The following is a 19,442-nucleotide window of genomic DNA, read 5'->3' on the forward strand; positions in this document are numbered from 1 at the left end:
CTCCTTTCGGCTCCTCTCCGCCCGGGCCGCCCGGCTTCAAAGTTTCTCCTTGATTCCTGTGGGCCTTGTTTTGTATAGCTGGGTTCTCATGTGGGCCCATTTTTAGCCGTTGTCCCGTGCATCTCGTCCGTCCCCCTTGGTGATGTCGACTGCTCAGGGGGTTGGCGGGTGCCTCTAACGTTCCCGCGAGGTATGTCTCTTCTCGGGCTGGCGGGATGTGGATCCAAGAGAACCTGCGTTTCGAGCCAGTCCCAGGTTTCCCAGGGGTTGTGGAACACCTGGACCACCCCTTTGTGGTACACTTTGAAGGTTGCCGGGAAGAATAGTGCATATTTAATGTTCAGGGACGTCAGCTTCTTTTTAATGGAGTCATATGATTGACTTCTGGACTTCCCTTGTGTAGTCTGGGAAGAAGCCGATCCGGTTGCCATTGTAGGTGATTGGGGCCGTTGCCCTCGCCATCTGGAGGAGCGTGCCTCGATCTCTATAGTTCATGAGCCTGGCAATCACTGTGCGCGGGGGGCCCCAGGAGCCGGTCTGCCTGTCGGGACCCTGTGCGCTCTTTCAATAAAAAAGAATTTTGAGAGTTTTTTAGGGGCCATCAGGTCTGCTAACCAGTCTTCCAGGAAGAGTTCCATAGAGGGTCCCTCTTCTTTCTCGGGCAGGCCGAGAATGCGAAGGTTGTTGCGGCGGGATCTTCCCTCGCTGTCCTCGGTTCTGTGTTCCATGAGGGTGATTTTCCGTTCCACTTGTTCCAGACGGTCACCTCGATTCTTAACCATGTCCTTCGATTCAGATATTCTTTGTTCTGCATCTCCTACCCTGGAGGTTAGGTTCCTCAGGTCCTATCTCAGGAATGACACCTCAGAGGTCAAGCTGTCAATTTTTGCCTCTACCGAGGTCCGGGAGTTATTGATCGCTGCCATAATATCCGTAAGTGACAGTGCTAGGCCGGTGTCGCCACCCCTATCATCCTCCTCCCCCTCGTTTGTCGGTCCGGGGAGCCTTGCTGGGGTGCAAGTTGTGTATTTGTCCATTTTGTTCTGCGTTGCCCCTCTGCGGGGTAGGTCTTTCCCCATGTTTAGTACCTTTGTTGTTTCTCACTCCGGGTTGTCCCCTGAGTCGTGAGCCGTTATGTCTCAGGTCTTCACTGCAATGTGGTCGCTGGTTCTCCCCCGTGTCTAAAGGGTTTCCCCATGTGCTGGTATTTCCACCTGTGGATTGTTTGCAATGCTGTAGGGTTTTATGTCTTAGATCCCCAGTTGGGAGGGGGGGTTTTCTCAGTGGTTCCGGAGCAGGTTTCTTTCAGACCCCAGGTCTGCGTAACGTGTGCCTCCAGTTCTATGCCAGCAGGGGTGGTCGCTGTCTTGATGTGCTGTCGTCCCCTGTATTATTGTCTGCGGGTGTGTCTGGTCCCCAGGCTCATTCCCCCAATGTCCCCCGATGTCAGTTGGCGGGGCTTCCCTCAATCCGGGCACCCACCCACTCGCTCACGCATGCGGAGGTTCAGGCTGTCCTGTGGCGCCCCAGTTATTAGGTCGAGTTTGCGGGCTTATGCAGGGCCCAGTTGTTAGGTCGGGTTGCAGGCTTATGTGGGGGATGGGCAGTGCGTCCCAATGGGTCGATGATTTCCCCCGCCGCGTCTTGTGGAAAACCCCTGCAGTTGTAGCCGGTGTGGGGGGGCTCCGGTCCTCTCTCCATCGCCATTGGGCGCGTCTGCGGGGCACCCCTCGACCCGAGCGCCCAGCCGCTCGCACACAGCGCACACGGCAGGCACAGGGGAGGGGGGCCCCCTTGCAGTGGTGGTGTGTTGGGGATCACCTGGCGGAGGAGGAGGGGAGGAGGTGCACTCTTGATATCTCAGGCCATTTTAAATTCCCGTGGGGAAGGAGGTCCTCAGTCCTGTGTGTCCTCCGCGGGTCCTTAGATTATGTGGGCCTCTTCCTGTCTGCCCCATGGCCCACCGGGTCCCGGACTTTCCGGCTAGGTCCCCCCCCAGCCCTGTTTATGCAGGCGATATGTCAGGGCCATGCCCGCCCCAAATCCCAGGTACCCCCCTTACTTGTGCGCTGCGTCTGCCTTGCTCCTCAGCTGCTTCAGTGTCTTTGTGTGTCTCAAGTAACCACTGGCCTGTCCGAGAGGTCTCCCAGCACCCTCTGTCTAGTGTCCGCACTGTGCAGGTATTATGGCAGCCAGCGCGATCCACCGGATCGAAAGAAAAAAGCGGCCTGGATGCCAGCGGCCGATTGGGGGTCCAACTGGGTCCTCACCTCCGTCCCGCCACACCTCCGCGGAGGAACCCTGGTAGGGGCAGGATGTTCCAGGAGATCGCCCCCGCCTACGTGTAACTCTCTTAATTCTGTGGAGGTCCAGGCATCGCAACACGCGCCGTCTGTCAGGGCAGGCTGGAGGGGTTGTCTGGATGCCTGTGAGGATGCCCATGACGGGCCACGTCCCAGCCCCAGGGAGTCCAACCGGCCGGTCAGGATCCGCCGGGGTCTCTGCTCCTGCCGAGCCTCCTTCGCTCAAAGACAGCCCGGCAGGCCCACCTGGGCTGTCACCCGAGGGTCGCAGAAGTCCGGCTCAGTGACCCCCGGCTCCACCACAGCAATCCGGTTGTGTCCCCTCCTTCTCTGGTGCCACGCCACAGCCCCTGACGCAAGCCGGGCCAGAAGGGATCGGTGGGTCCGCCGCTTCAGAAGCCCTCGCCGGGGCAGGGTCCTCTTCGGCCGCACAATCTCCCACAGTTTGCGCCTCCTTCCCCATGGCGCTGTTGCCACTCAGCTGCGCTCGTGTGGCGCCACGGGGGTTGCATTGAGAGGGATCCCTCCTGCGTTCTCTGCCGCCCGACCGGGGGAGACAGTGCTGTCCCTCTCCAGCCGGCCCAGTACGCTTTGGCGCCGCCAGTCAGCTCCTCTCCCACACATGGCCGCCGCAGCTGTTAGTCCAAATTTCGGCCCTAAGGCAGCACCTCTGAATCTCTGTTTGTAGAGTAGAAATTCTAATGTGAGGGAAGGCAGCTTCCACAGTGTTTTTGTCATTGCAGGTCGCGAGAAAGATGGAATTCCCAAATCTATAAACCATAGGTTTTTACTTCATGGGCAAAGATATTAAGTCCTCAATGGGAGTTACACAGTCGTCCTCCCCCTACTGTGTGTACCTAATAGATTTGGGTCTCCTACGGGGTCCGAAGGCCTCACAGTGATCTTCTTCTGCAGGGAATTAATAGTGGGAGATTCCTGTGTATCACTATCTGGCAATGCATCATTGACAGGCCCTCGTTCCAAGGCCTTTTGTAGTATGGTGTCAGGGGAGGCCGTCAGGCAGCCTATTTTTACCCTGATGTCTATGGGGCAGTGATGCTGCAATATGGGTCCCCTCATAACTAGCATTATTGGTGCCTCAGACTACACCTCTGCTGGCACCTCTTCTGGCCCCTTATCCCCTCCTTTTGTCTGTTTAGAAACCGGGGATGTCGGGTGACTGCCCTCCAATTCTTCAGGGATGTGGACCATACCTTTTATACCTCTCTGCATGCTGGAAGGGATTCGAATATACCAACTATGTATTCCAAGCGAGGATTATTTTTGTAACACACGCACTTCAGCGACTAGGCTCTGAAACCCAGTCTTCCACGAGTACCGCTGCTGGGATCAAAGGGGAGACCCCTGCAGTCTCCCAGCAGCACCCAATTTCTCCAAAGGTGTGTTCAAGCTGAGGGTTAACCTCGTGGGACTCTACAGGATCTAAGTTCCAATACATGATCTTCCTTGAATAATTGCCCTAAGTAACTAGGCCACCACCGAGCGCCGCCGCTGGGATCAAAGGGCGAGCCCCACAGTCTCCCCCAGCACCCGGACTCTCCAGGAGTAATATCAATGGCCAATTACAGTTTCTTTGGGCAGCCCACAGCTAAACAGATTGTGTATAGGTACAGCCCAGTCCCTAGAATGGTGGTAGTTCGTGTTCACACAGTGCTTTGTACAGTTTGTTCCTCCTGGGCATTGATCTAAGTAGAGGGAAAGTTCTTTCCTTATGATTAGCGTTAGCTTTGCGGCTGCTTCGCAGTGCAAAAGTGGTTTTAACAGGAATCAGGGGGGTGGAGCATGTCCACTCTCACAGCGTCCCCTGAGGCTTTAAAGGTGTACACTACTTGCTCTTTTGCACGCCGCAGGGATACATTTTAACACAAGTGTTGACACAAGTTCAATAAAAAAAGTTTCAGACTTCACAAGGAAACAAAGCGACCCACTGCCAACTGCTTCACTTTACGACCACTTTGTGTGCATGTTTCCTATCCTAAATCCCTACACACCTGTGTTAGGCAAAAGTGACCTATTATGTCTACCTGAAGCCGGAGAAACGGCTTAAAAAAGCCAAAGGAAGAGCATGCACCGCCACTCTGAACCAAACATTAGCGCTCCGGATGTGTCGAATAGCATATAGATTATATGACTAAATATTGAATCGTTGGGCCGAGCACAAAGCTAAAGAGTTGTTTTTTAATAAATCACATACTTGTGTCTTGTTCATTTATTTCCGTGTATGTTCATCGGCTCATCATCTTTACTAAATTTTAGAAGCAATGAAACAATAAATGAGCAGAAAACACTGCTGCCAGAAATAAGGACGTCCTTTACGTTCCCACGCTATTCCATGTGTAAAGATTAGAAATGTATGACCGCTCACATGTTGCAAATAAGAGAAGGCAGAAACTGGGAATTACCCCTGTGATGCTGGAAATGCATTGGAGGGACAGGGCCTCACTGTCCTTGTCCTCTAGTCCTTGTTCATTTGTGTTCTGTATTGTTTTCTGCCCAGAAGTCCATGTGGGACTCCTGGCAGTGCAGCTCTTCCTGTTTTTGGTTTGGTGTACAGACCCATGGGATACCCTTATGGCATCCATGGGTGGGGGTCCAACCCTGTGCCCCTAGTGTATGTTTTTGGGCACCTGTGTGTGGCCCACAGAGCAGGGCATGGGCTGGTGGCAGCTCCATGCTGAATTTGACAGGTGCTCTGAGTATCCTCCATTTTGGGATACCCAGGTCCTGCCATTGGAATCAGTTGATTCCTGATAGGAAACAAGATGGCCCCTGTGGCCTCTTGCTTTCTATTGCCTCTTACCTTGTTTTCCCAAAGTCCTGGGAAGCGCTGACTCTGTCCCTTCCCTCTGACTGGCTGTTGGGTGGAAGTTCCATAGATGGTGTTGTTGTGAAGTCCAGGCCAGACTGGCCGAAGCCTTCCCAGTGACTGTATGTTGTGGGTACACCATGTGGGTGCGACCTGGGTAAATGGAGTGTGTGACCAATATGCACTTCTTGTTGTGGATGTCTGGTTTCTGGTGTATGACACAATGACTGAGACAGCCCTGCCCGAAACTGGTATGAATGCAGTGTATAGTGTTTAATGGCCGGGTACTTGTCCCAGTACACATTACTTGTTGTGAGTGTCTGAGAGGGAGGAGACCGGCCTGAATGCACTGTATGCCTGATTGGCTGACTGACTGCATGAATGCCCTTCTGTATGATTGGCTGCTGAGTGTGACTCAGCAGTGTGTATGAGAGACGGAATAGTGTATCTGAGGACCTCTCACCACTGGAAATTGTTCAGAAGCTGAAGTTTAAACTGATGCTTAACCTCGAAGCCGAGCCTGAAGAAGAAGGTTGACTGCTGTCTCCATTTGCTGAAAACCAAAAGCCGAAAGCTGTCGAGACTGATCCAAGAGAGGACCTGGTTAGGCACCCTCTTCCCATGCTCCGAGGGACCATCGAGCACCGCTAACCTTCGCCAAAGTGCCCTGGAAGTCAGACCCTCGAAAGGCTGCCGACTGGAGACTGGGACCACCGAGGAGAACGAAGATCAGCACCGGACATTTTGGCCACCGTCGTCGACCAGGGTCGGCAAGTCTGCTGTAACCGTTGGAGGCCCGTCGAAGCTGCGTTGCCCAGAACTGGGGACTGCTTGATGACGTGCTGCCGACGACCGGAGCCGCACGCTCCTTTGCCTAAGACTTTTGATTCACGGACATGCTCGTCTGCACCGCCGCCCGCCTTATCCCGGTGGAGAAGGTCAGGCCGTCGACGTGCCGAGGTGCCTCCGCCGGTGGGTTTCCCGCAACCCAAAGACCACAAAGACTTCGACGACTCGACACCCTTGTCTGGCCACAGCTCTTCAGAAACTCTTTTTGCGGTCCTGATCTATCAAACACTGAGGTGCCCCGCACACCTCATCCTCCAGGACGTCGCTGACGAGCACCTCCTGGATCGACGCTATGGTCTCTGCACCATAGAGGTTTTCATCGACGCCGTCGAGGCCAAGTTCACCTTCTTCCACGCCTCTTGATGATCCGTGGCTCTTGCTTTAAAGGGAGTCACTCAAGAAGGATCCATCGACGCCTCATCGAAGAACTCTGCTCTACCAGGTACATTGGGGGTAGAAATCTTATAGAAGGAAATAAGACTTACAGAACAATATATGGACTGGGCTTGTGATATATCTTTAATTTACAGGTTGCCCAGGTGGGGGGATCTCCACACAGAATTGTGCCTAGTTGGTAGGGGTCAATATTCTGCCCATTGCTCTATTGTTGGTTACTTTTATTCCTTGATCTGTGTGACATTTGACCAGAGTATAGTTGATGCACTTTAATGAGATCTGATAATAATTGTGGTACCACTTCAGAACTTTTTGTGATAGTGTGCATAACCTTGAATAATAATTATATAAAGACTGTGTTTTAACTAATACAGTGTGTGGACGTTCCTTTGTGGGGGCTTGGGGACTACACTGCACTTAAGAACCAGCCTGCATCACCTTCTGAGAAGCTAGGCCTTGATTGCTCGACCAGCGCTACCCTATAGAGAATCTTGGCTGGGGTCCTCTGTGCCTCTCCTCTGCCATATAGAGAGCAGGAGTACAGACACCCCCTCCAGTCTTTACAACCCCTTCCTTGTGATTCAAAGCGACATGCTTTATTATTAAACCTTTGTTTGGAAATTACACATTTCCAATCATTAAATATTTTGTCAATACATCATAAAACACAAATCTTCACAAAGTTATAAAAAAAGCAATACTAGAAAAGAGGTAGAGACAGATTCAGAAACAGATTAAAATAAAAAAGCACAGAAGCGCTGTTAAGTATTAGATATTCAATTGTAAGTGTTAGTAGCTGCCATATGCATATATTTACAATGTTGGGACCAAATGAAGTCCAGAACATTGTCTACAGATGATACCTGAGAATGGATGCCAACTCTTTTAAGAATGTTTTGGTCTCTACTTTGTGCTTAATTCTTTTGCTTTATAGAAGCAGAAAAATCCACTTTGCTTTAAAATGGTTATAAAAAAGCAATACTAGAAAAGAGGTAGAGACAGATTCAGAAACATATTAAAATAAAAAAGCACAGAAGCGCTGTTAAGTATTAGATATTCAATTGTAAGTGTTAGTAGCTGCCATATGCATATATTCACAATGTTGGGACCAAATGAAGTCCAGAACATTGTCTACAGATGATACCTGAGAATGGATGCCAACTCTTTTAAGAATGTTTTGGTCTCTACTTTGTGATTAATTCTTTTGCTTTATAGAAGCAGAAAAATCCACTTTGCTTTAAAATGGTTATAGAATGGGCATAGAACAACACAATAGGTTACAGTCTCGGATACACATTGACGTATCGGACAGCGATCAGACATGTCCGGAGACCACCTCAAAGTGCAGTGAGATAGAAGTAGAAGATTCAGGCGGAAATTTAAGAATAATTAACGTTTAAATGCATTGGGGATGTAATTGAGATACCTTTGAAAGCCCCAAGTCAGAAAATTATACTTGACTAACCACCTACCTAAAAAGTGGCACATTGTCCATTCTTCATGGGAAGATATTATTGCCTTAAGATCATTTTGGGTAGGTTTTAAATCTCTATGCCTAGGATTTCCAAGACCTGAACCGGATAGCGCTGTCTTGACATGCTTTTGCCACCCTACCTTTAAACCATCAACATTTATCAGCATATCTCAAATGATTTTCCTGCATATAATTTTTTTAACATTTATTTATTGATTTTCAATGCAACATACATCACAAGTCAACAAACAGTAATGACCCACAGTACCCTGAATGAGGCAGCAACAGAGAAGTTAACAATACAGACATAATTCCAATGATCAACAGCAGACATATGCATGCAAAGGCTCTCAAGGGCCAGTGGAGGCCACGTAGATGAAGTGGACAACAAATATTGCAGACAGGGGCCCCATATATCTGGGGTTCGTGCGTGCAAAGGCATAGTATGAATACCGCAGCAGCCAAATCATAGCAGTGTGCCACATTTCAATCTTTGGCCCTGGTTCCTTCCACCAGGCCATAGCCACCCGTCTGCGAGCCAGCACCAAAAGAAGCCCCCTCAACTTGCGCGGGTATCTTGGGATGTTATTAGTCCGCCCGAGCAGAGCCAGTACCGGGTCCAGTGCAACTTGATCTTTCATAATGTGGTAAAGCACCTCAGAGACCTCCCTCCAGAATGCCGGTTATCAGGGGGCAGGTCCAGGCCATATGGACAAAATCAGCACAGGCAGCCTTACATCTCATACATGCGCATGATGCCCCAGGACAATATTTGTGCAGCTTGACTGGAGTGTGATATGTCTGATGTATGAAATTAAAATGGATCATCTTATATCTGGCATTCAGTGAGATCATGTTAATCTGTCTCATAATATAAGACCATTCCTCCTCCCGAATCTTGATACCTAAGTTCTTATCCCACCTTTGTTTTGAAGCATTATCCTCCTGGGGAAGCTCTGACACCAGCTTTCTATATTGCTGCCAAAACCAAGCGACCCTCCCCCTGGGCAGTGATAACATCATGTAGGAGTGAGAAGTTGGTCGGTTGATGTGAGAAGATGGGACATCAGTTCCTAAATTAATTTCTAATACAAAAATACCAAGGGCATCTACGAGGAGTCACCAGCGTTTAGCTAAAACATCTCTATGCATAGAAAGGATCCGTCCACATAGAAATCTCTCAAGGTTACTATGCCAAGCTTAGGCACCAATTTTATATATACCTTTTCATGCATGATCCCAAACCCCTGCACTTATCTTGCCGTAATCAATGAAGGATATAGAGTCTTTAATCCCAGTATATCTGCTATTTTATGCCAGTCCGTACAGTTGCAGGAAATCACATTCGCCATTGTGGGCCTAAGCCGGTCACACTCTATTATTGTCATTCTGAGTAATGTGGGAGCAGCCAGTGCCCTTTCTATCTGAACATTTGAACGGGACGGTTTTTCTGCATACCAAAAGGATCAAAAGTGAGCATGTGGCTCCAAGTAGCACCGCTCAAAACCTGGAAGTGCTAACCCATCTTTGCGCACTGTAACGATAATACACTCCAGCTACCCTGCCCACAAAAATCCTAAAAGTATTGCCCGGAGCCGTATGAAATAAATTGCCAATAAACAGATAGGGATATTCAAAAGAAATATGGGAATTTCGGCAATGCAATCATCTTCATTACCGCAATGCGACCCATTAATGAAAGCGGAAGTCCCTGCCACCACTGAACTTGAGTTTTGAGAGCATCTACTGCTCTACCATAGTTTACCCAGAAGAGTACACCAGAGTCTCTGGATATTTCAATTCACAAGTATTTATCACATTCCCATTTATACCCCAAATCATCTTCACACCCTTCCATGCTGTTGGTAAGGGGGAAGATGACCAATTTACCATGATTCATTCTTAGGCCGGAGAATTCCCTAAATCTCATCACCTGCCTTATTACCGGGCTTAAGTTCTCAAGTGGTTCTTTTATAAACAGTACTATGTCATCTGCATATATAGAGAAATTATCAATTTATGTTATTATAAGTGTATCCCCCTATGTAGATGTCGTTCTCGCAACGTGGCTGCCAAAAGTTCCATAGCCAGAGAGAACAGTAATGGGGAGAGGGGACATGCCTCCCATCTTGAGGGCATTCTAATAATAGTCCATTCATAGCAATTTATGCAGAGGTGGCATTATACAGCAGCAGCACCAAGGCAATGAACCTAGAGCCCAGCCCATTTTACTAAGGGTCAGAAACATCTTTGGCCATTTGATGTATTCAAATGCCTTCTTGGCATCTAAAAGCACTGACATCGCCGGCACCATCGAGAAGCGCAAAAAAACGGTGTGGTCCAAATGTAGTATTCCTGCCGGGAACAAATCCTGATTGGTCGGCGATGACCCAGCAAGTCATAAGGGGAAGAAGTCTGTTTGCCAGACGCATACATTTTGTTGGCATTATTAATGAGCGATATTGCCTGGTACGATATACACTCATCTGAAGGCTTCCTCGTCTTATGTAGTAAGGTTATCATCGCTTTCTGAAGCGTCGGTGGGGGAATCCCTCGCTCAGCCGATGCTGAATATATCCAACGCAAGTTAGGAGCTAAAATGTTGGAAAAGACCTTATAAAACTGTGCCGTATACCATCAGGCCTGGGAGCCTTGAATCCGGGAAGACTCATAATGCCCACCACTATTCCTCTAGAGTTATGTCCCTGTTTAACATGTCCCGGTAATCCTGAAGCAACCAGCATAACTAAATGTCTTCTGAGTAATGTTGTATGTGCTTCTCAGAGTGGGTCTCTCTCAGGGCAAATAGGGCACTGTAAAATTCCCTAAATGCTTCAGCGATGTCAGATGACTCCTACTCATATTACCCATTCGGATACTTAATTAGTTCCACCTGCCCCTAATTTCTTCTCAGCTTTGAGCACCCTTGCCAACAATGCTCCAGACTTTGGTCCCTCCCCATGCTGCCATATTAGATGTGACCTACCCAAGTATTTGACTTACCTCAGTGCGTTCTCGTGAAACTTATCCAGTTCACATTCGATATCTGCCAGTGTGTGTTTGTCCCCATTAATTTTCCAAGTCTTTAAGCTTGGATTCATTGGAGTTTAACTCTCTTCTAATTATTGTAGGATCCTTGTCTCTTTTGCTATACATACCCCACAAATGTAGCACTTGAAGGTCTCGGCGAGCACACCTTTCAAGTGCACTGAGCCCTCGTTGATGGCAAAAAAGGAAGCTATCTGCTCACTCAGCTCCCAGTGAAAGACTGTGGGCCTCATCATGAGTTGGGCGGTAACGCCGGCGCTATTAGCACTGGCGTTAATAGCCCTACTGCCAAACCCCATGGTGCTAATAGCGCGGGATCACGGGTTTGGCGGAACGGGTATTGCCCATTTCCCACTGAGCCCATTCGGGAATTCCCCATTCCCCATTGGGCTCAATGGGGAATTTTTGCGCTCTAACCGCTGGCGGATTTCCTGCCGGCGGTAATAGCGCGATATTTCGGCGGATTTCCCCCCAGCTCTGAGCTGGAGGGAAATCTGCCAAACCTGTGATTTGGCGGACTGTTAAATGCTGCGGTAATAGCGCTACCGCTGCATTTAAGGGTTATAGCCAAACTCGTGATGAGGCCCTGTATCTTTAAGAGGCCTGACCTCCTGTGGCTCACCTCTGGAATGAGGCATTCCAAGGTAGTGGGAGGATGATCAGACAAAGTACGAGGAAGAATCTCACAATCCCCATATTGAAGGGTGATTGTCCACAAGACCAAGACGAAATCTAAGCGTGACGCTGTATCGTGCACCCATTAATGGAAGGTGTAGTCCCTCTGTTCCACATGCTGCAATCTTCAAATATCAATCAAATTATACATACAGCATACATCTGCTATTTTTTGACTCGCCCCGGACCGCCTCAGCAGGCTCTTATTGCAGGCTCTTATTAGACCTATCTATCACAGTGTTAAAATCTCCACCCCAGAGAACTATGTATTCCCCTCTCGGGCCCAGATTTGCGAGCACTCAGCCAAAAAACCTGGAGCATAGGTGTTAACCAGTGTAGCCAAGACACCGCCTATATGCCCTATGACCATCAATGCCCTGCCCTCCTGGTCGCACAAGAAACCTTGCATCCGAAACCTGAGTGAGGTATAAATGAGTATTGCCACACCGCTAGCATAGGTGGAATAGGATGACAAGTATCTATGGCACCCTCATTCAGAGGCTCATCTATTCCCAGAAAACTGTGTAAGATATGTTTCCTGAATAAACGCTACAATAATAAATTGGCATTTCATGCATAAAAGAGTTTTTTTCGTCTTACCCAAGTGATTGCCCCCTGTATATTCCAGGTAATCAATTTAATTGCCTTCCAACACACATCCGGGTTGCACCCTCCCAGAGGCACCAAATTGACACTCATATTCCACCTGTTGGCCATGTGTAACTCAAAAGAGGCACTCTCCCAACACATAACTTACTGACCATCTGTCGATATGTAGACTACCACATCTGAGACCTTCTGAACAACAACAACCCCTGTCCCCACTCCCATCACACCCAACAAGACAACCCTAAATGGCCTGACTCACAACCACCCTACCTTGTAATCCCAACACTCATGCAATTAATGCACAGGGTGCACACACTGTCCCCAGACCCAGCTTTAGTCAAGTATCCTTTGGAAGCACAATATGTGGGTAGCTATTACCACTAGGGGTGGACCGAATAGTACATTTACTATTCGGCTGAAAAAGGAGTAGTTGGCCAAATAGTGAGCCGAATAGTAGTTTACTTCTAGAAATGTGACCAATGTAAAGGTCCTTCATCAGTACAGACAGGGACGGCGCCTGGGCCTTTCAAATGAAAGGGGTCTCAAACCTCAGGAGAGCCCCAGCAACTGCCCCAATATTGCCAATTAGCATTCTAATAACACAGCAATATATTCCTTCATATGCTACATATGTTCTGGGACTTAAAGGGTTTGATTTGCAGTGCTCGCCTTACAAGCTACGTTGGCTAAATCTTTCAACCTGTCACTTCTATTGGGGAAAACAGAAGTGCCACCTTGTTGCTTTTCAACACTGGTTATTCCACGTCAGCTACTTGCTTACATATAAGGATGTATTGCTGCTCAGTGGGCATTCAGTGTTCCAGCTCCTTGCTGAGTATCAATGAATCCTTCTTTGTAAACACGTGGCTGACAGCTGACTTGCTGTATCATTATAATTGGCGGATATTAACCTTATCTTTATCTCCATTATAATGTATGCACCCCCAGTGGGGCCTCAGACTGCTTTTCGTTCTAAGCAAAGGAGTGGAGGCATACATTACAATGGAGATATAGAAAAGGTTAATAGCCGTGGGTATGTTGGGCACCCATGCCTTACAATTGTCTTGCAAGAAGAAGAGGACCCTGCATTTCCCAAAGAAAGCCTCCAGTAAAAGGAAGCTTTCTAAGACCTCACTGCACACTGTGGGATGTTTTTACCCATGCATACAAGCCCTACCATAAAACTGTGCAGTACTGGCATCATGATGGCCAGAACTCCCCAGAGAGTGCACAGGGAAAACATGAAGAATAGGCTGCCACCCATTTTTGCCTATGTTGTGAGCACAGCAGGGCACTGCCTAAAACCACCATTGGGCTACACACACAGTAGCCTGAAACCATTGGGAATGGCAATGCTGATTGCCAAAAAAGCAACTCAGAACTGTGGGGAATTCATTTTCTTAATCCCAAAAATGGTTGCATTACCAGTACTCACCACTATCAGAAAGCCGGCGTTTTAAAACCACCAGACTTTTGTGTAAAACTGAACAAATGAAACAAAACCAGACCAAGGAAAGACTTGCTAAGAGGTGGATACAATGTAAAACTATATTCTGAAATGACTTGAAGGAAGTAATTAATTAATGTATAGGTAAAAAGTGTCAGTTTGATTTGAATGTAGAAAACTGGGAACAAAAAGTGACATTTAGCTGAAACCTGGCTTAATGAAACTGAATTCTGCCTGACAACTACCCCCGACAGGAGTTGAAACTGGATGCTCAGCCACTCTGCCCCTGGCCAAAAGGAGTTAACACCTCTCTGATTAGATTAGGGGTGGAGCAGCTGGGGACTACAGGGAGTTGAACAAAGGCCTGTCCTGGACTCAGGCAAATGTTATATTGGGGGCATCGTAAAAGTGGCTTCCTCTTAGGAGAAACTGGGAGGGGCAGTGCCTCTGCAAGCCAGCTGAGCTTGGGGGAAGTGGATAAAACAGTTATTCCACCCTGTGATGTGGGAAGCCACACCCCTTTTTGACCAGAGCATAATTTTAAAAAGATAGATAACTCATAGTGCAGACTTGTCAGAATTATATAAGTAATATCATTATTTTTGTGATTTTTCTGTGAACATTTTAAGAGGCATTAGGACCCTGTGGTGTATTCTGGGGGGTTGCTAGCAGAAAATAGGGTCTCACTCCAAATGTATGCATGTTAAAAATCTGACACTTTATCATCTGTAACCCATATCCCTGGTGCACATTTGTATAAAATCTGGGAAGGTTTAGAGGTTGTTATCTGGATGAAAAGGGGAGAATTCTGTCATCAGTGGACACGACATCGTACAAAGACAGGGATCGGATGGTTTGGTGCTACAGAAAATATGTTAACTGGACCTATAATATTAGAAAAATGGTACATAGATAAATATGTATTTGGGTCAGAAATAGATTTGTGCGCAATCTGACAAGGGGAGGTTCCGCTGACCATAAAACCTACAGCATCACTCTGACTCACATTTCCTTCCCCCAATCAAGGGAGAGAGGAGGAATTGGCCAATGATAAGTGAGAGGGGCAGGTTTAGTCATGACCAACGCATACATCCACTTTCCAAAACACATAAAAAGAGACTGCTGGGACAGGTAGGGACATTTAATTCCATTTGCTGCGGAGCATGCTGACCGACGACTTCACATCCAGAGATCCAGACTTCAAATCCATCAATCTCCTGAACCTGTAGCAGAAATTAACTCCAGAATTTGTAGCAGAGAGGCCTGAATCCACCGCCTGAATCCACCAGCTGAATCCTTTTCAGCAGGCCTCAAAACTAACCAAACTATTCAACAGCCGAGCGAGCTGTTTGAAGTTTTGCCGAGAATTTTTGCAAGAACCTGTAGCAGTACCCAGAAAGCAGTGTTACATCCAGAATCCAGAGAGGCTAGACCAGCAGAGCAGAGCTGACCCAGATCACTGTGAGCAGAACCGGTGCCTGATTGACCCGCCGAGCAGACAGAACCGCAGCCGGACGTGTTGACCAGATCCATGACAAGGCCTAGTTAAAATTTATATTGTGAGTACCTAGCAGAACTCTGCAGACCCAATCTCTTAGTTAAAATAATCTAATCCAAACTATTTTAACCTAAGTAGAACAGCCTCCTAGAAATCGTGTCATATGTCATTTTTATAGCTGCACAACTGTCACCTGTCAATTCTGCAGCTTTCCTAGAACCTAAGCTTTCCAACAAGCCTAGAACCGACTTCCTACTCCTTATACTTTTTCCGCAATCACGATTTACGCACTTGCGAAATTTACCGCGATTTGCGATTTTGGCTCAATTTCTCCACTTGTCAAAATAGCAGCTCCATTCTTTCTTTTGTTAAAATCCGTTGCAACTTGTTAATACCTCATAGAGCATTGCCAAAGTGAGCCTGAACTAATACCAACATGCATCTTCTACTCACTCTGAATCTCTAGAGGGAATTAAAATCAGTTGGCACATTTTCCCATCCATTGCCATCACATTTAAAAAGCATTTTGGGCCTGTGTTTCAAACTCCTACCTGTTTCCTCTAAGCTTGCTGGGGGGGAACTGAATTTCGTATTGTATTTGATTGCATTCCTGAGAACTGTGTGCTCCTCTTTCCATCTCCTTCCATTTCTTACATTGCATAGGGGGGGTGAATTGCCAGAGAAAAGGTGATTATCTTATCTTTTGCTAAAATCATATCAAGTATTTCTGTACTGCATTTTATTCCTCATTGCTTTTCCCTTGAAACCATAAAAGTATTTTTGCTACTTTATCCATCCTATACTAACTCCTCATTGATTGTAAAGAAGTGTGCTAGTGCCAGATTACCCATTGTTGATCAACATCATATGTCTAAGTGTACTATCAGATATTAATTTATTATAAAAGTGTGATATATATATTGTTTAATTTTTCAAATAAACCTTTTAATTTGCAAAACAAACCTACTTCTTGGCTCAGTGGGGTCAGGGGGATTCTAAGAGGGGGGTGTTATACAAGGGTTGTCATCCAGAGTACTGAACTGGATATAAAATACATCAATAAGGGTTTTCCTCAGCATCCCAGACTTGGCATTGACTTAGCTGTAGTGTTGATTGAATATTGCTTACAAAAGTGGGGGCTTGTCCGGGATATTCTGGGTTAGATTTACCACTTGTGCAGATTAATACAGTGTGCCAACTGACCAGATACACATATCCGGTTAGATCACCATGCTGTTTTGCACTGTGAGAGCATCCTTCAAAGGAACTCTCTAAGGAAACGGACTGTTTTGCAAAATAAAATACAATCTTCTGTAAGTCAGGAAGGAACTCAAATTCCATTATGGCGACCTTGGTAGATATGAAAATAGCCAGAGAGCACTTCTTACATAAGCTATTTGTGAGAGGTGAGTGGACTCATCAGGACCAAACGGTCTGGTTGCAGGCAATGGCGCAACAGGTCACTGAAACAGGGTCAGATATCTGGAGAGATCAGGGTCCCCTACATGTGGCCCTGAGTGAACTATATATGGCCCCTAAGGCAAAAGATGAACACAATAAGATTGCCAGGATAGCGGCATATTTGTATCTATATATGGAAGTCATGCAGGACAAATGTGCTGAAGGCCAAGATCTGGCAAATAGACAACAGATGGAGTTAGAAAAGGCCCAATCTGACCTGTCTCTTCTGAGCAGAGGCTGCAGAGCAGCCAGGAGTCAGAAAATGATAGCAGACAGTACATCACTAAAATAAAGGAGGGTATGGATAGGCTGCAACAGGAAAAGGCTGACCAGGATACCAGATTTCTGGCCTTGCAGAAGGAGTACCAAGAAGGTTTGGACTCCCTACTGCAGAGCCAGAAAAAGCTGGAGCAACAATTAGATTTCAATAGGGCATGTGCTGAGCAGGTAGTCACCCTGCAAAGCCACCTAGATAGGGAAAAAGAGGAAAGCAATAAATTGATTCTGAAGGACATGGATACCCAGGCAGAGTTTGATCAGGAGCACCAGAAAGCTGGTGCCTTCCAAAGGCAAAGGGACGACCTGGCGGCACAGATGCAGACTCTTAGTCAGGAAAGGGATACCTTAGGCCAGGAAGTCTGCCACTTAAAAAAGGAAAATGGAAGAAAATCACCTGGCCCTCCAGGGACTGGATGACCTCCAAAAAGAACACCAGAACTTGTTAGAGCACACCAGGAGGGTGGAGGATGCTCTGGCAAGAAAGGAGCAGGCCAATAGGGACACAGCTCAGGAGATAATCCTCCTGCAGCAGAGACTGGCCCAGTACTCCAGGACCAATCAGGAGGCACAGAGAGAAAATGAGGCTCTCTGTCAGCACAATGATAGGCTCCAGCAACAGGTAGTGATGCAGGAGAGACTGATAGAGTCTAGTAAGGCCTTAATTGAGGAACTGAAAGTGAGGCTCTTGCATTGCAACAGGAAGCAGGGGGATAGGGATGAGGTTCGCTGGGAAAGAGAAACTCTTGAGCATAACCGCAGGAGCCCTAGTAGCAGAGACCTTCATCTCTCCCAGTCCCTGGACTCTGCCACCCCCATGTCCCCTCGCGCACATGAGCCCAGGGCCAAGGCGATGGCAGATTACTATCCAGCTAGAAGTATGGGGCTCATAGGCCAGTACCTCCCAGGAATGGATGGGCGGGCATCCGGGTATGGGCACCCAAGCACAGTGCAATTTAGTGGGGAACCCCAGGAGAGTAGGCCCATTAAGGGCATCCTGAAAACCTCTGCCCAGTTAGGTCAGTGGGGGGGATACCCAGCAAATCCTGGTAGCAAGGATGGATCTGAAGACTCCTCTGAGCATCACAGGACACAGGAGACCAGGTCCCCACATTCTGCCAGCCATTCCGAGGCTTGCAGAATCCGGGAAAACCTGGAAGATCAGACGGGCACCTCTGGGAGCAGCGCTTCTGAGTCGGAGGATGAATGGACCAGGGTTACCCGAACCAAAAAGGCCAATAAGGCAAAAAGGGCCTTGCTTAAGGACCCATTGAAACAAATAAAGGCAATAAGGAGTGTCATCACGCCTTATCATAAGAACGCCAAGTATTCTGTTTGGGAACACTTGGCGCGCTATGAGCAAATGATGGAGACTTTCCATTTGAAGGACAGCCAAAGATGTATTCAAAATGTAAAGTGGACCTTCTCACCAGAATACTCCAGTTTCTTTGCGGGGCTGGAGGATCAAAACCATTCAATTTGGTCCACATACAGGGCGGCCATCTTGAAACATTTTTCTGTGCACAGAAATCCTCAAGAGGCTCGCAAGGCAGCCTACAGTTTGCAATGTTGGGAGGATCAGGCCCCACAAGAGTTTGTGCAAGAATTAAAGCGTGCTTTTGCGAAGACCACCAGAAGGGTGCGCACGGATAGCAGAGAATTTATCAATACGTTTTTCCATGCCTTACCCAAATACATAATGACCCAGCTCGTGAGAGATTTTCATGAGAAAAGATCTTTAGACTGGGTCATTGAACAGGCTACCCGGATCTATGAGGTGCAGAAGCCCATCGAAAATAAAAATAATGCGACGAAAAACCCCAAAACCAACAGCACCCCTGCTGCTGCCAAGGTGGCAGAGGTAAAGGTTGCCCCCGTTTTAGATTTGGAGATGGGGGGCCTAAAAACCTGCCTGCACCAAATAATTCACAGCCCAGAAGGCCCTCGGGCCAGTCACAAACAGGGAGTCGAGGAGGTAGTCCCACAAATGGGGTCCCCCGCTCCCCTGACTATGTAAGTCCCCGCTACAAGGGAAACCGACCACTCCTGGGTTATGTGTGGACTCCTCCAGCCCAAGGGGGGGGATCCAGCCAAGCACCTAACCCAGGGAACTTCCCTCCCAACTTCCCACAGGAGGGCAGAAATTCTCCAAATCCTGGGCAGAACTTTTTCCCCTGGTATCCGCCCAATTTCCAGCCCCAAAATCATCCATCCTTCTTTCCTCAATTCCCTGAGCCCAGACAACCTAATCCAGGAGAGGGGAGGCCAAGGGTGGAGGGGTACCAAAATCTTCCCAACCAGGGGTACTACCAGAGAAGGGATAGCTACCCTTCCCGGGATCAGCCCAGGGGAGAAAATAGATCCCTGTTTCAGCCGGAGCGGGTTTCACAACTTGAGCGCCAGGTCCAAAATATGGCACGGGATCTGGGTCACATACTGAGGGCTCAACAGAACCCTCAGATGAGCATGCCACCGCAGAATGCCCCAAACTCTGGACCTGGTGCTCCAGAACAATGACGGGGGTAGCACCCCGATAACCCACCGGTTCCCAGGGAGGAGGCACAAGGGGAAGGGGGGTG

The sequence above is a fragment of the Ambystoma mexicanum genome, chromosome 4p, assembly GCF_040938575.1.
Source record: "Ambystoma mexicanum isolate Mex_15411 chromosome 4p, UKY_AmexF1_1, whole genome shotgun sequence".
Classification (NCBI taxonomy): Eukaryota; Metazoa; Chordata; class Amphibia; order Caudata; family Ambystomatidae; genus Ambystoma; species Ambystoma mexicanum.